This window comes from Ursus arctos, unplaced genomic scaffold (genome assembly GCF_023065955.2).
Source record: "Ursus arctos isolate Adak ecotype North America unplaced genomic scaffold, UrsArc2.0 scaffold_8, whole genome shotgun sequence".
NCBI lineage: Eukaryota > Metazoa > Chordata > Mammalia > Carnivora > Ursidae > Ursus > Ursus arctos.
In genome coordinates, this window is record NW_026623100.1 from 39,788,651 (window position 1) to 39,795,200 (window position 6,550).

Genomic DNA, 6,550 nt, shown 5'->3' on the forward strand with positions numbered 1-6,550 from the left:
GGATGAAATAAAGGGAGGAGGCTGCTGGATTTCTGGGATTCTACAAGAGAGTCCATTAGAGTTATTTGTCTGTGAATGTGTGTTATCTGTCAAGGAAAGGGAAGAGGTCAGCAAGGTGGCCCCTGCCACCAAGGGTACAGAGGGAACAGGCCTGGGGCGGGGTTGCTGTGATGCTGTTTCCTCCTCAGTTCCTGACATCATGGCCACCTCCTAGGTTTCAGAGGGTGGGGCATGTCTTCAATTTGATCAGAGCAGGCTGCCACTACCCCAGGCTGAGGGGAAAGGTTGCCACTCTTGTGCTTTCAGACATCAAAGCCACCTCAGCTGGCCTGGAGGACAGAGCATTGGACCAAAGAGAATTATTCTCAAAACTTAAGATCTAATGGGATTTGCCCTGCTAAGTTTTGCACTTGGGACCCATCAGTCCTTTCTTTTCTCTGATTTCTCCCTTTTGAAATGGGATTATCTATCTTATGCTTGTCCCACCATGGTAGATTAGAAAGAGACAATTTGTTGTCTGGTTTCACAGATTTCAAGCTGGAAAGGAATTTTCTGCCTCAGGATGAATTATACTTCAAGTCTCACTCACAACTTATTTAAGTGGTATTTTTGACTCAGAGTTGATTCTGGAATGGATTAAGACTTTGGGGGCTATTGGGATGGAGTGAATGCATTTTGCATGTAAGAAGGACTAGAATTTTGGGGGGCCAGAAGATGAAGTGCTATGGGCTGAATTATGATCCCCCAAATTTGTACACTGAAGTCCTAATCCCCAGTACCTCAGAATATGACTGTATTTGAAGGTAAAGAGGTAATTAAGTTAAAATGAAGTCATTAGGGTGGACCCTAATCCAATATGACTGGTGTCCTTTTAAGAAGAGGACATTTGTTCATAGACAGGTGTAGAGGGGAGGCCACATGAAGATACAGGGAAAAAATGGCCATCTACAAGCCAAGGAGAGAGGCTTCATAAAAAACCATCCCTGCTGACGCCTTGATCTCAGACTTCAAGTCACCAGAATTGTGAGAAAATATTTTTGTTGCTTAAACCCCCCAATCTGTTGTATTTTGTGATGTCAGTCTTAGCAAACGAATATAGTGAGTTTTCATTACTCTAGGGTAAATACCCAAGAGTGGAATTGGTAGGTCGTATGTTAAGAGTATGTTTTACTTTATAAAGAAACTGCCAAACTACTTTCCAGAGTGTTTGTACCATCTTGCTTTCTCACCGGTGTTGTATGAGAGTTCCAGTTGCTATGTCCTCTCGCTTCCACTTGGTATTGTCAGTATTTTTAAGAATTTAGCCATTCTAATAATAAGTGTGTTATGGTATGTTATTATGGTTTTAATTTGCATTTCCCCAATGGCTAATGATGTTAAACATCTTTTCATGTGTTTATCCTTATATCTTCCTTAGTAAATGTTTTTTTTTTCCGCCAATTCTTAAATTTATTGTTTTCATATTGTTGGGTTTTGAGAATTATTTATACATTTTATGTACAATTCTTTTGTCAGATGTATGATTTGTAAATATTTTCTTCCAAACCATAGTTTATGTTCCTGCTTTTTTAAAAAAGATTTTATTTATTTATTTATTTAGAGAGCAGGTGCACAAGTGGGGGGAGGGGCAGAGGGAGTGGGAACGAGAGAATCTCAAGCCGACTCTGCATTGAGCATGGAGCTTGACACAGGGCTTGATCCCACAACCCCGAGATCATGACCTGAGCCAAAATCAAGAGTTGGAGGCTTAACCCACTGAACCACCCAGGTGCCCTGTTTTCATGCTCTTAATAGGGACTTTTGAAGCACAAAAATTTTTAATTTCGATGAAGTCCTGAGCTCTTGGAGAGAGCTGTTACAATTTCTTTTGGTTGGAATTAGCCAGGAGTAAAATTAACCTTTCACATTTGGTTCAGCTATCAAAGTTTTACTTGCTCATACAATATCTGCCTTCTGTTTCTCTCTCTCTCTCTCTCTCTCACACACACACACACACACACACAAAGTTGTTTTAATCTTCCACATTAGGTTGATGCTATAACATATCATATTGTAAAACTAAAACTATCTCCTTGGTAATGTACATTAAATTGCAATCAAATTTAATCAGTAATATCACCAGCTTTTCCATCCGTTTGGCTTCATATCAGATTAGTTTTTAAATGACTTCTTCGACAATAGATGATGTTGACTGGATGTCCTCTTTCCTCAGCTACCGCAAGCTTTTCTATTTTCCAATGCTGGTGCTCATTTGATTTTGAAGGAGAAAAATCCTGAAGGAATGCTTACATACTCTAGGGCAAGCAAATGGCTAGTGGCATGCTTGGGGAAGGTGTGCACTCATATTTCATTCTCCCTTACAGAAATTTTTTCCTTTTTGCCTCTGAATTTCCATTTAATATGTTTCTGTGGATTTCCATTCCAATATATTTCACATGTGGCAAAGACTCCTTCTAGAATGAGTTCATATTCTTATTCTCTCTTTTACTCTCTCTATTCTTTATTCTCCCCCCTTAAGCTCACTTATATATTGTGGTGAGCAATGACGAAGATTTTTTTATTGAGAGAAAATTTGGTAATTAACATGAGATGAAATTACATGATCCAAAGTGCTGTTCATTATATAGGAAGCATCTTTCTAGATCTAGATCAAATAATTTACTTACGTCACTTACGTAGCATATAGGTGATCACCATATCATTTAAACAGAATTTCATGCTGTTCTACCCAGAACACATTCTAGGATTTGCTCTATTTCCCATGTAGTTGGATTAGAGACTATTGTTGAGATCAAATGCTGTTGTATTTCTTTAAAAGATGAAGAATGGTAAATAAGCTTCTTAATTTAGGTAACCATATAATTAATTCCATTAGGTAGCATAACAACAAAGTTAAGATTTGAGGGTTAGCCTGTTTGAGAGTCAGAGTGCTATTTTCCTGCCATATAAACAAGCACCCATCTCCCTCACAAATGGTCTTCATGAGACGCATTTCACCAACACCTGTGTTTACAAGAATCTTAGGATATCAGAACTGGTTGGTTGCTTTGAGGTTGCCTTATCCTATGTCCTCACTATAGCTCATTTTATAATAACAATAGACACCTAATACCCAGAGGTACTAAATACTCCCTTGACCAGGGTTATGCAGCTTGCTCTGCCTGGGCAGTAGCAGAACTCAGCCCCTGGTTCCTGGTGCCTTTATTGACAGGGTGAATTGCAAACTGCCACTCTCATGACTTTTTAAAAAAACGCTTTTTATTCAATAGTTCATCACATTCTGCGCTAAGAGGCTAGACTATTGTGTAAAGAAAAACTTAAATTTGCCAAACTGATGTTATTTCCGTCTCTCTGCTGATTTAGTCTCTTTAAATAACTCCAACCTCTTTCAGGTAAATGTTCAACCTTTCCAATTTCTTCCTCTCTTCCTGCTTCTCCCAGTAAAGCACCTGGATTTTAGAGGGGGTGAAGGAGGGCGTTACGTGGGCTGAGGTATATGCAGGAGCCCCTAGACTGCCATCCTCCCAGTGGAAGCAGGTCTGTTTTTTTGTGGGAATTCAGTGTCTGGATAGACAAAATCTGACTTGCATATGCCTGCCTGGATGAGACTAATTGAAAAGCAAAGGAGTGCCCAGAATGCTGGGCCTCCTTTGAAGTTTCTCAAGGAAAGGAGATTCCCATCACAATCAAATTTTGATCTACATTGTTTAGCCCCATGAAAGCCCTTTTTTAGGACATGGGACATACATCCTTATGAGGATTAAAAGAGAGTCCTCCTTTAGAGGAGGGAGCTTTGGAACGACTATCCTTTTTAAAGTGACCGGACTTGGCACACTGAAAAGAGGTTTTGGAATTTTCCTTTCTCTTTTCTTGTTGGGATTTTGGGGGTCTGAGAGCCGCTGCGAAAACCCTGGCTTTGTGGGTTTGTTCCTACATATTGGCAGGCCTTGATAAGGTCTCCAACAGCAGTGGCTTTAGCTCTTACTCCTTTCAGAGCATCCTGGCAGTCTTTATTGGCATTCGCAAAGGCCAGCTGAAGCAGTAAGATATCAGCAGCCTGATTATGATTGACTTGTCTCCTTATTGCCTGTTGTAGTTTATCAATGAACTCTATAAAGGGCTCTTGTGGTCCCTGCTTGATACTAGCAAACGAACCCTGTGTCGCATTATTTTCAGGGATGCGTTCCCAGGCTCTCTTTGCACAGGGAGAAGTCCGGTCATACACTTGTGGATCAAAATTGAGCTGCTGGTCTATTGCGGAATATTGTCCTCAGCCCTGTAACATATGGGCTGTTATAGGGATTCCAGCCATCTGATTTTGGGTAGCCTTTTGCTCACATAAATCGTTAAATTCTGATCACCAAATAAGATATGGAGGAGCTGGGGCGCCTGGGTGGCTCAGTCGTTGGGTGTCTGCCTTCGGCTCAGGGTGTGATCCCGGTGCTCTGGGATCCAGCCCCACATCAGGCTCCTCCTCAGGGAGCTGCTTCTTCCTCTCCCACTCCCCCTGCTTGTGTTCCCTCCCTCGCTGGCTGTCTCTCTCTGTCAAATAAATAAATAAAATCTTAAAAAAAAAAGATATTGAGGAGCTTCAAGGGCTGTTTTACAGAGAGTTTGCCAAACCCATGGTGACATGGCATAATGGTCCACGAGAGGCGATAAGGCCTTTTGAAAATGGGCTCTAGGCACCATTTTCTGGTATGGTTTTTCTTATTTCTTTAAAGTCATTGAAGGCAAATGGTTCCGAAATACTTTGTTGTTGTTGTCCCATTATGATGCGGAAAGCTGAGAGTTCTCTGTGAGAATAGCCTCTGAAAGGCAATTTTTGAGTAATGGTTGCCCCCAGGGCAGGGGCACAAGCAGCCCAGTTGGAACTTCCCCCAGAAGGGTGGCGGGAGGGAGTTCCTCCCTTTCCGCTAACTCGTCCTACTGGGATGGCGAATTAACAGGGGGAACTGAGGAAGCGGGGAGCATAGGGGCAGGGAATTCTCTTTCTGTTTCTTTTGGAACGCTAGGTGTATCTTCAATATGTAATGGAGTCAAAGCGGACCTCACTAGCCCCCACAATGAAAGGGAGGCGAGAGGTACCCTCTTTCCTTGCTCATGGCTCCCTTTTAAATTTTTTCCAACTGTTTCCCATACTTCTAAATCTGAAGTTCCTCGATCAGGGAACCAGGGGTTATGTTCGATAGTCTCTAACAAACCCAATACAGAGGCCCTGCTCCCCTTAAGGAGCTGCTTAAGAACCTTAACGCACGGCTTTTGTGCAGAGGAGAAACGCTGACCCATGATAGAGACAGGAAACCGGAGCCCAAACTTCCCCGGAACTCGGCAAGCCCAAGCAGGCTTCCCACGACTTACTTCCTGCGCGCAGTCCTCTCCCTTCCGTTTCCGAGGGCTCCGCCGCCGCCGGGCACAAGTTCCTCACGCGGGGCACCACTTGCTGGGTTTGACCAGCAAACCTCCAGTCAGCGAAGGAAAAGATGACTCCAGACACCTTAGTAGGAGAAAGGAGAGGCCTGGGGAGCAGACGCTCTAGGGGCGAAGGGCCTCGAGCGAAGCTTAGTCTCCACTGTTACTGGCGTCGTATGGATACACCAGGGCGCAAGCGCAAAGCAAGGAGGTAAGTGTAACCTTAAGTCAGGACAATAATATATGGGGCAGCTTGTGATACGGGCGAGGAGGCAAGAGTCCGTGAAGTACGTGACCACCACAGGTGCCTGTTTTTCTTCAAAACTTAAACATCTACTCCCTAGGATGAGAACCTTGAGCCGCAGCAGGGTCTGGTCGCTTTAGCCAAGAAATTTCAAGGGAGGCCCTGCGTTCCGGGCACTCGTCCATTGCTTTTCAGTTAGTCTCATCCAGGGAGGCATATACAAGTCAGATTTTGTCTATCCGGGCACTGTGCATTCCCACAGTGGGTTTTTTTTTTTTTTTTTTTTAAATCTCCTGGGTTCTTTGTGGACATTACTTGGACGCCAGCTACTAAAGCTCGTGGTTCTCAGCCATTTGCCTCTTGTCAGGGAAGTATCTTTGCCCAAATCCCACCGCCCACTAAGCCCCTTTGTGGGGGTCCTGGGAACTTCTGGATCCGTTGCAGGCTGCTCAAAAGCCATGGGGAACCGGAACATTGTCTCGGGCCATCAACATTGGCCCCATCCCTGCACCCATGCCACAGGATGAGGCTGCAGACTGCACGCGCTGCCTCCCCCTGAGGCTTGAAGCTAGTCCAGTCTACGACGCCAGAGAAGTGGGCTGCTGGACAGATTTCCCCACGCTCATTTGAGTGCTCTTATCATAACTCATAAACCCCATGAGGGTCTGTAGTTAATCACATTTCCCTGCTGTTTCCCTTTCTCCTTTCCATGTCTCCTGGACTGGAAGGCAGGACTAACACCCTTCCATTATAGCCAGTGCTTTCCCTTACAGCATATCCTGAGTCTAAAAATAATCCTTTTCTATATGTCAAAAATTCAAACCTACTTTTTATTTCCTTCAAATTCCTGCTGTGATAATCCTCATCTTACTGAGGCCTCTGTAATAACAAGGG